At 36.0% G+C, this 11,532-nt stretch overlaps 1 long non-coding RNA gene across 1 annotated transcript; it reads left to right on the forward strand.

The window, feature by feature from the left end:
- Positions 1-326: 326 nt before the first annotated feature.
- LOC115300201 lies at positions 327-8,520 on the forward strand. The gene is made up of 3 exons (XR_003912555.1): positions 327-418; positions 7,996-8,031; positions 8,389-8,520. It is a non-coding gene; the product is annotated as an uncharacterized LOC115300201 (long non-coding RNA).
- The last annotated feature ends 3,012 nt before the right edge of the window (positions 8,521-11,532 follow it).

The raw sequence follows: 11,532 nt of genomic DNA on the forward strand, positions 1-11,532 counted from the left end.
CAGGGCTCAAACTCATGAACTGTGAGACCATGACCTGAGCCAAAGTCAGACACTTAACCCACTGAGCCACCCATGTGCCATGATATGTCTTTATTCTTCTTTTTAGAAGCTTTTTGTAACTTCTTTTTGTTCTAAAGATCTAATAGCTTACATCAGTACAGATTGGTGTTGGCATTTCTTATTTGTAGTGCTGGAGAATTATTGAGCTACTTTAATTTAGAGGAGGATGCTGTTTAATTCTGGATAGTTCTATGCTGTGTTCTCTATGACCAAAGCAGTAGCATCACAACCACTTTCTGTTCTGTCCTGAGCGTGGTGGAGGAAGACAATGATCAAAATTCCTTCACTAGAGAGCTGTATGTTCAAATATGTCAATGAGAATACTCCCAAGGACAGTTGCATGCACATTGGACACATGGTAAGCTCTTGATTCAGGATTGCAAACACTAAAAACAATAGCAGTGATCCACCTTCCCTAAGAATCTTGATTTATAGTAACTCTCAGGCAGAGCTTCTGAATATCACACACTTTGGCAATAGTGGACGCCTTGAGGCATTCAGATGCCAGATACTTCCTGAAAGTCTCCAGACCCTGAACTTCATGGGTACCAGTGGACAGCAGAAGTGGTGGGGGCTCATGAGACTTCTGAGACTTGCTGTGGGTACATGGAGAGCTCTTGGTGTGTCATCTTCTTTCAGCCATTAGTTTTCTGTACCATTGTGTTTCCAGCCCTTTCAAGGGCTGTGCACATCTCTAATTTTCTGTTTTGAAAACTTCCTACTTGGCATACCAATAATAGCTTCTCTTTTCTTCAATAAACTTGGCTGAAGCTTCTTCTTCTTCTGCTGTTTGCTTGGCAATCACCTTCTTTTGAAAGTTCTGCCTTCACTTTCTAGAATTTCTGCTACTTTATTAATGGAATTTTTATATCAATGTACTTTTATTTATTTTCTACTTCATTTTTAATTTCTTTATCTTTTGGTTGCACACTTAGGAAGTTCTTTTGATTGTATTCTTTCATAATTTCAGTGCTTTATTTTAGCTATCATATTTTTTCATATATAATAATTATTTCTTGATTTCAGATTGGTCTCCATAGCTTCCAATCTTTTATAAATGCCAAATCTGGGGCACCAGGATGGCTCAGTTGGTTGAGCGTCTGGCTTTGGCTCAGGTCATGATCTCATGGTTCATGGGTTCAAGCCCCACATCAGGCTCTGTGCTGATAGCTGTCTCAGAGCTTGGAACCTGCTTTGGATTCTGTGCCTCCCTCTCTCTCTGACCCTCTCCTGCTCGCACTGTCTTTGTCTCTCAAAAAGAAAATTAAAAACATAAAAAAATAATAAAAATAAAATAAATGCCAAATCTTTTTCAAGATATTTAATTGTTACAATTTTTGTTTGTTTTGACCTTCTGTTTCCTCTATTATGTCTTTTTATCCTTATGTTTTCTTCCTTTTTTTTGAGTTAGCATCAATAGTAGGGGAGGCATTCCACAAATGTTTGGTGATCCTTAGATCCTCATTTAAGAGTAAAAAGGCCAGTGGAACTTGCATTGATGGGGCTGGTGTATAAATGGATTTTGACAAAAGTTGCTCAGTTACAGATCTGACTTTTATTTTCAAGGACCCCTAATTGCCAATATCCAGAGAACTTTCTTGACGCTTCTCAGTTTTTCTAGAGAATAATTTTCTATTCTCCCTTAGGAGCTAATACTTAGCTAGAAATAGTCTGTGAGTTGGCAGGAGAAGTGTGGGCTTCCCGCTGCTAAGTGTGCTAGATGTAATTAATTTCCTGTTTCCCACTCCATCACCCATTCCTTTCCATCTTCCATGGCTGATGTGCCTGAGGGGAGAGAATAGGTTGTTCACTTTCTGTAGAGAACAGACTTTGAGTCTCATGCTTGGGGTGGCATACTTTAGACCAAACTCTTACAATGCCCGGTATTTGCAACTCCTGAGTCTTCTTTGGTATTTTCTTTAAAAAGGCACAAAACACCAAAACTATAGTTTATCCTTCTCTGCTCAGCCTATCTTTTTACCACCCGGTGTCTCCTTCCTATCTTCTGTAAATGTTATTATCATCTCTTTTCTGAGAAACCACTTCTCCCATTTTATTTGAACTTACAGTTTTATATCTTTTAGTTTCTCTATTTTCTTTAAATTAAAAAAATCTTTATTTATTTTTGAGAGAGAGAGAGACAGTGACAAAGTGTAAGCGGAGGAGGGACAGAAACAGAGGGAGACACAGAATCCAAAGCAGGCTCCAGACTGAGCTATCAGCACAGAGCCTGATGCAGGACTCAAACTCATGAACTGTGAGATCATGACCTGAGCTGAACTCAGACACTTTACCACTTTACCAACAGAGCCTTGAGGCTTCTCTCTCTCTCTCTCTCCCTCTCTCTCTTTCTCTCTCTTTTTTTTTTATGGAGGTCTTGGGGGGAAAAGATACATACACATGGTTCATCTTCCATGTTCAGTTGGAAATTCCAGAGTCCATTATTTATTCACCGTGATATATGGCTTTTCATTGCTACTGATTCTGGGGAGCAGCAGAAGAGGGTAGAGAAAGGACTGAGGAAAACAGAGGTTAAACTTTACAAGGAAATTCCTTTTCCATTGTATAATTAGTCCTAATTCAGATCAATTTAGTTTAAATGTTCAATCTTACAAAAGTTTTTTTTTTTTATTCTTATTACATAGGACGATTAGATGTAAGGTGGCTGGTGGGCAAGTCTCATGTGATTAGTGACCATTCTGTGGTGCTGTATTTTCTGAGCCTAGTTAACTATGAAGTGCCATGACTTGTCCACCCTGGGTAGCCAAATGCTGCTCAAATCAAAGTAGGCAAAATCATGCCTGTTCTCTGTTCCCTTTCTGCGTCGGTACCGCTGGAACCCTAGAGGTTCTACCTAACACACGCTACCCTGCTGTTTCTGGGTGGTTGCTGATGCTCTATGTTGGGATGTACGGCAGTAGTTTATACCTAGAGGAAGTTAGAGAGTATTTCTCTTTCTAATACCTATTAGCATTTTGAACCTGCTGGTGGAATCAGGAACCTAGCATCTCACCTCTGAATAATACTATTCCTTGACTAACAGTTTAAGAATACTTCTGCTTTCCTTTCTGTTCTATTCTTTTTTTTTCCCCTTTCTATCTTTCTATCTTTCTTTTTTCTTTTTTGGGGGGGGCGATAAGCACATCTCTTATACTCTGTATTCTATTTACCTATGACTGGCAATAATGTCCTTTCTTCTGAACTGTCCAGGCCTAGGTTAAATATGTAAAAGAAACTGAGAAAACTGAAATAATAATATAAAATAATTTTATTCTTTTCGTCATTTATAGGCTATTGTCTTGCATCCTTCTGAGTTACACGTGAGAACCAGGACTGTCTGTGGAAATATATTGCCTCTGTTAATAACCCAGTAATGCATAGATACTTGCTTCTAGATTTTTCTTCACTTTAAAGTGTTCCATTGGATTTTTTTGATTTATGACGATTTTCCAGTGTTTTTTTTTAATATTGTTTGTTCAAATGTGGGATGTGGTTGAAAACTTGGCAGAAGGTGATAAAAATATTCTGTAGTTTGCATCACATTTTAATTATATATAAAATGCTGTTTCATTTTTTTTAACTTAGATGCAAGTAATTTGATATTCAACTTGTCTGAGTAATTTTTGATAACTTCCTTTAGAACACACCTGTAACATTCTGAACAGAAGAGACCTGAGGCAAAAGAGTGCTCTCAAATTATTTTTCTACCAAGTCTGTTAATTTTCTATTCCTCAAATAAATTCATGTAAAGAAATAAATATGAATAGTTTCCCAACTTGAAAGTTCTTTGTAAACCACTGTATTGTGCATCTGAAAATATATGATTGTAGTTGTATGATTTTCTACTGTTAGTATTTAAAATGTATGAACACCTAGACAAATTTTCATTTATTCTTTTTTTTTTCTTTTCATTTTCTATCTTTGTGCAGTTTTGATCAGAGTAAAGTATATTTCTTTCTGAAATCTTCCCTTGACTTTCTAGTGGGCAGAATGCCAATGCTACAATTTAAATAAATAAAAAAACTTCCCTCAAAGTGGGAAAATCAGAAATACATGCTGTGTCTGGTAGCAGAATTAAAGTCTTTTAAGTGTAGAAGTTGAATTGCTTCTTTCCTAATCACAGTATTAAAGTGTGTGCAATTATTAAGTCACAATGGAATAGATATGAATATTTTACTTACATCAAACACTGCCTGCAGTGTGCTTGAATAGTTATTCCTGAAATATTATGCAAAAAAGAACCTAAATTATTTATTGAACTCTTGAAGTGTTTAGTGTTTCTGACTATAACAAGGTACTATCATTTATTCACAGTTGTCAACTTGGGATTAATTCAGGGTTAATTATACATTTTATGATTTGTCCATATGTCCCTCCTCCTGTTTGCCTGTTGACCATCTTCCTATTTGATGGCACCTGAGACATGACATACAAAAAGCGTTAGTGTTAGATGAAATGCAACATGCTTCCTTAAATGCAAAATGCCTCTATGAAAAGGTTGAATAGTACAGTTTTTTTTTTAACTTGGATCTGAATTAGCCAGTAGTCACTTGTTAAATGTCATGACCAAGTACCTTTCTGTCCAAAATACTCCCTGAGAAGAGTTTTCTTACAAATAATGACAATAAATAAGTTGAATTTGTTTTCAAGATTGGAGATGCATTTTGATATATTTAAGCACAAGTAAAATAAGCTGTTTAGTCATTTAAAATTATACATCACAGTTATACTGAGCCTTCACTGAGTGGTTCAGTCGTTTAAGTGTCTACCTTCAGCTCAGGTTATGATTTCATGGTTCCTTACGTTGAGCCTTTTATCAGACTCTCTCTGTCAGTGTGGAGCCTGCTTCAGATCCTCGGTTTCCCCCTCCCTCACTGTTTCTCCCCCGCTCTCTCTCTCTCAAAAAATAAAATAAAATTATACATCACAACTTTAAATGTGAGAAAATGATTACATACACGTATTCCCTTTTTCATGCGTTGGAGCTTTACAATAATTTTAGAATTTATTTTATGTATAAGGGAAAGTATAAATATTCTTGCTTTCACACAAAGAAAGAATTAGAATTTTTTTTCTGTAACACAGAGGCAGGAAATGGAAACAGAATTATTTCAATAATTATCTCAACCATTTAGCGGCAGCTCACTTTCTGTATGGCAATAGATTCAAGCCTAGAGATAGAAAACAATGTTCTTAACTCCTGAAAATGTTTTATTTCACCATTTATTTGTCTAACATTTTTAAGAACCTACAGATAAGTTTTTTAATGCTTTTTTTATGTTACATACTTCAGGTTCTGGCTGCTGTGTTAGTTGATTAACTTTTATTAACTTCTGCCTACTTTAGAGATTTGAGTTTGGTACCTCAGTGCCAACTGTTGGTAAATTGGAATACTAGAAGGGAATGGACAAACACACCTGGTTTTAGCTCTTGTATTTGGAAAGAAGGTGATTTAAAATACCGACAAATACATGTCTCATGGTTTAAGTCCACCTTAATATGTACCTGTTCATTAAACTATACACACCTAGCCAAAAAATATTTGTGTGTCAGCTATACAACAGTATCACTCTATTAAAAATTAACTTATATGAGTTCAATATGTCTTGAGATTTTATTAGTTAATGAGGAAAATCATCCTCCAAAATCATTTTGATTCAAGGAAAATCAGTGGCAGTGAGAAGACCTTCACTTTCTTTCTTCCCTTACCCTTGAATTGATATTTATTGTGGTAAGACAAGCTTTTATACTTTTCTGTTTCATATTCTTCAACTGTAAAATGAATAAAGTCATAATTACTACCTGCCTAACTTAAAGAGTGTTATAAAAGTCCATGAGATGAAAGCTTTAAAACATTTTGATCTCTTTAGATCAAAGGTACTTCATAAATATGAAGTAGTTTTATATTTTTAAATTAAGTTGAATAAGATGTACATTATATCTAAAACAACTATACCTCATCACTTGCTACTTCTTATAAATACAAAATAATCTAATTAGCACAGTGACCTTTCTACTTAAAATTGCTTTGTGAGATGTAAAAAGACAAGGGAATGTCTCAGCAAACAGAAGAAAAAGTGCTGGAATTTTTAAGGGGAGATAGCACTTTGTTTGTTTCTACCCCCAGTGTATTTGTGAGATTGCAGTTAGAGACTCTGGTCATATAGCATTAAAAAATGAAATGAGGGAAAATATTTTACTAATTAAAACAAAGGAGCATATGTTTTATTTAGTTAAAAAATATGTCTTCTGGAGTGGCCGATTGGCTCAGTCAGTTAAGCGTCTGACTCTTGATTTCTGTTCAGGTCATGATTTCACAGTTTGTGGGATCAAACCCCACATCAAAGCCTCCACTTGGCTTTGTGCTGACACCATGGAATATGCTTGTGATTTTCTGTTTTCTTCTCTCTCTGCCTGTCCCTGATTTGTACTTTGTCTCTCTCTCTCTCAAAACAAATAAACATTAAAAAAATGTCTTCCAACAAAAACATAAGAATGAGGAGCTAATTTACAAGTTATTTTAAACCTATTTAATTATAAATTATAGTTGACTACAATAAACTGATTAAAAATACACAAAAATATTTTACTAAAAATATAGGAAACATGGATGTGGTGGTTATTTATCATTCTTTTGGTGATAGAGCATCTAAGCCTTTCTTCACATTGTGGGCATTCCCTACTGTGTGAGTTATGCCAGAAGCCAAAGTATGCCAACTGCTAGGGAAGTTAAAAATGATAGAAACTCACTTTCCCACCATGCCTCTCTGTGTGCAATATTGTGTAGAAACAATAAGCCTAAGGAGAACCTCATGTTTTCCAACACATTTTTATGCTATAATTCCTGTAACTTACCCATGTAAGATACTTTTTATCCCCTTTTACTTGAAGGTGTCATTGTAAACTTAATTGGTTGAGGTTTGCAATGTCTCAACCTGATTTAGATCTTCTACTCTGAGGCCCAAACAGGTCATATGCTAATGAGTTTATAAACAATAGCATTCTTATCTCAAGAGGGCTGTTTTAATCTCAACTGTGAGGTAGGATCTCATTTTGTTCACTTCAAGATAATTTTGTACTTATCAGTCATACCAAGTTGACTATACTTGTCACTTTGTCAGTTTTTCCCACATTGGCAGTTTTGTATCAGAATCTGCCAACTTCAAACGTCTAACAATTTGTAATTTTCTGTCTTCAGCGCTAATCATAGGAGTTTTGGGGTCATCACCACAGAGGAATTATTATATCGGTATCTCAAGCACACTCTTTCTCATTATTGACCTTGTGTAGAAAGATATGGCATCCCCAGAGGTCTTCTTTGTAATAGCTCAAACTCCTTAGTGTTTGTTTAAATAATGCTTAATTCCCTTACCAAGTTGTTGATTGATCTGATATCAGACTTAGCTGGCACTTGGTTACATGGTTAGCGACTCTTGACTATTCTAACACCCATGCCTCCAATGGCAGGGTTTAAAAGAGGAGATTGACTCTGGAACAATTACTTTTATTAGGAATAGGATTAGCTTTTTCTAAACTCTGCCTATGAATAAGGAAACACTGAAAAAAGTATATTCTAATTTACTTACATAAACATCTAATTATATGACACTCTGAATCAATTCTTCCGCCCAGAATTCCAAGTCCGTAAAGTTGACTATAAGGGTAATTTGTTTATAAACTATCATTTTCATGATCGCCTTCTTATCTTTAATAATATTTTATTTTAGATAGATTATTTAACATATTTTTGTTTTCTACTTTTCTGTTCCTTCACTGTTGCTGCAGTAACACATTTGCTCTATCTGAAGTTATAGATAAGAAATAAGATCTTGGTTTGTTATGGGAAACATTCAGGGGACCATTGTTGCTTTACCTGTGATTTACTCTGGACAAAACCTTTGTCCAAATTCATAATGTTTACCTAATTCCTTTTAGGATGCAAGAAACCTGAGCTGGAAGAGAGAGATTCAGGTACTGTTCATTTACTGGTATCCACATCTTTCCACATTTTTTTTGACTCACAGGAAAAACATTTCTAAAAATGTGATTTGGCCAACTTAGAGTAATTTGCCACAGCAACTGAAACAACCCCCATATCTAGGAGAGCTTGTGACCCTGGTGACAATGAAATATGTCCGTGTATTACCTATTTACTCATCTGTTTATAAATGCCTATTTTCCTACTCTAGAGGAGGGGTTTATTTCCTCCCCTGCTGAAGTCAGGCTGGTCGTGTTACTGCACTTGGCTGACAAAATGTGAATATCATTTCTAGGAAGATGCTGTGAGAGAACTTTGTGCTTTACCAGATATTCTCTGTGCTCTTTTAGGTGCAGTGCTCCAGGGAGAGAGATGATTTTGGCCTGAGTCCTTGGGTGAGAATAATTAGAATCCCTCCCATGTTCACAATATCTATTAACTAAAAATGGTTATAAATAGAAATGAGAAATAAACTTTTATTGTTATAGGCCACTATCCTTGTTTTCCATAAACCTTATTTATAGCTAACTCTTATTAGAGGAAATATCAAAGTCTCCAATTTACCAGTCAAGGTATTTCCATATTCTCTAGAACTACATCATTATTTTGATATCCTACATTCCACATTCCACATCTTAGTTTACAGAGAGTTATTACTTTCCACTGAGCCAACAGCTTTTGTTTGCTTGTTTGGTTTTTCTCTATTCCCAGTGTTACAGCATATATCTTATAATTTCTTCAGTTGAGTCGACATTTGTGACAGCAGGTGAAGTATCTTTCAAATGATTCTCAATTGTATGAGTGTATAATCCTGTGAATCATGAATCTTCCTAGTTTTTTTTTAGAATAAAGGTTTTCTTTTAATTTTTAATGTTTTATTTATTTTTGATACAGAGACAGAGCATGAGAGGAGGAGGGGCAGAGAGAGAAGGAGACACAGGACCGGAAGCAGGCTCCAGGCTCTGAGCTAGCTGTCAGCACAGAGCCTGATGCGGGGCTCGAACCCACGAGCGTGAGATCTGACCTGAGCTGAAGTCAGTCGCTTAACTGACTGAGCCACCGAGGCGCCCAAATCTTCCTAGTTTTTAAAACATTTGACACTATGACCAGTTTTCCAATGTATGCAATGTCTGATTCAAAAATAACAACAGGAATCTTTTCATGAGGCAGGAGACTACCTATTTTAGGATCTTGTTTCCTTCTATAGAAGACTTTTAACCTGTTATAGATATATTATTTCAATTTAATTATGGAATAGTTTAGTATATATGCCTCACTGATGGGATAGAGACCATGAAATATTTGATTCATAACTGAGTGTGCTGGTAGAAAAATAATCAAATCCTAATGTTCAACTTCTAAACTCAATACAAATTTCAGTCATCTTTTAAAATGTGAAACTTAAAAAACCCCTTTAAAAATCTTTTGGTTTCTTTTTTTATTATTTATTTTTTTAAGTGTTTTGTTTATTTTTGATACAGAGAGAGACAGAGCATGGCGGCGGGGGGTGGGAAGGGGCAGAGAGAGAAGGAGACACAGAATCTGAAGCAGGCTCTGGGCTCTGAGCTAGCTGTCAGCACAGAGCCTGATGCAGGGCTCAAACCTACGAACTTGAGATTTGACCTGAGCCGAAGTCAGAGGCTTAACTGACTGAGCCACGCAGGCGCCCCCCAAAAAATCTTTTGGTTTCTAATGCAACTTCTAAGCAATATAATGAGAAGTTTTAGAAAATTCCAATATTATAATATATGCCTTTGAGCATATACTTAGACCACATTTTGCAAAGAAAATACAATTGTATACTATCTCTCCACTGAAATTTGTAGCCTTAGAGTGACTTGTTATTAAAAGCATAAAGATGATTCTCAGGTGAGGTAATATGCCATGGCTAGATGGCAATTGCATTGGTCACTTGACTGTCTTCTAAAAGTTTGTGTGTGTTAAGGAAGAAGGCATGGAAAGGAATTGTCATATGACAGTTATTTAGTTTGATGACTTTTAGTGTACCTGTGGGCACCTGTACAACTATACTTGATGTCAAGGCCAATGACGGGAATTTCTATCCTAGAACTAGGATTGATAGTGTCAGTGTGGAGGACATTATTCTGGAACAGCAGAGAATCAGTGGTGGCACTAGACCTTCAGGAGCAAAATGGATTTACTTGCCTATCAGGACCTGAGATGATAATTAATAGACCATGTGTTCCTAGGATATAGTAAATCAGAAGCCTATGAAGATATTACATAAGTTATAAAACCAAAAATAATCAAGAGTTTATGACCAAATTACTGATGCTAGCTTCTGTAATGGAAACTTGTATTCTCTGAGACAGTTTCCAGATCTAACTAAACCTCATAGATTGAAAGGGAGGCCAGGTTGTCTTGAAGATGAGCTCTTCAATGACATAACAAACGTTCAAAGTAAATATCAGCCCACCCTTCCCCGAAAACACCTAAAATTGTATTAAAGTTCCTATACTTGAGGAAGAAGGAAATCAAGCTCTCTAGAAAGCTGAGGTGGTCAGCTGACACAGAACACCATAATGGCCTCTCTCCCTTAGAGCGGAGATCTAACAAGGCCAGATGATAAATGGAATGCCATTTACAAGTCCATCTTCTGGGTGTCTTATGTTTCTGTAGACCAAACTTGTGGTATTTCTCTAGTCCACAAATGTACAATTGAGATGAATATAATCAACAAGTGGGAGAATTATCACAGTGGTTTTCTGGCCAAGGAAATGAGAGCCGTTAAGGTAAGAAAAGCAGAAAGTTTCTGAAATGTCTCCCTCCAACTAGAGAAAATAGTAACTCAGGTTCAGTGCTCTTCCCATGGAGGATGGCAGAAAACAGCTTCTTAAAGAATACAGTACTACTAGTCCTATCACATTTTATTTAATTTACCAATTAAACCACTGGGGAAAACAAAAACAGATGCATATTGACAGAAGACAGTGGACTGCCTAAACATAATGAAGTGGTAGTCCCAAAGGTGGCTGCAATATCCTTATTAGAAAAGATTTAATCAGCTCTGGAAATTGATATATAGCAAATGATCTGGTGGCACACTCTTTTCAATCTCCTTAAGAAAAGGAGATCCAAACCAGTACACATTCAGTGCTTTTCCCCAGAGCTATAACTTTCCTATACATTTTTAAATAGATCTAAAGAAAATTTGGTCACTTTAATATTTGTTAGATGAGATTCACTCTTGGTGAATCACATTAGAAAGATCTAAAGAAAATTTGGTCACTTTAATATTTGTTAGATGAGATTCACTCTTGGTGAATCAGATTAAAGGGAACTGATGAGTAGGAATAAGCAAGAATTTTCACTTCCCTGGTAAAATTCATGTTAACAAAGAATAGAAAATAAATTCCTGCAGTGATTCAGGGACTTGTCACACCAGTTAATTTTTAAGGGCTCCAATTGTCTGGAGACAATTGCTAGGGCATCCCTCCAATGGAAGGACAAATTATTACATTTTACCTCTCTTA

The sequence above is a fragment of the Suricata suricatta genome, chromosome 1, assembly GCF_006229205.1.
Source record: "Suricata suricatta isolate VVHF042 chromosome 1, meerkat_22Aug2017_6uvM2_HiC, whole genome shotgun sequence".
NCBI classification, from domain to species: Eukaryota; Metazoa; Chordata; class Mammalia; order Carnivora; family Herpestidae; genus Suricata; species Suricata suricatta.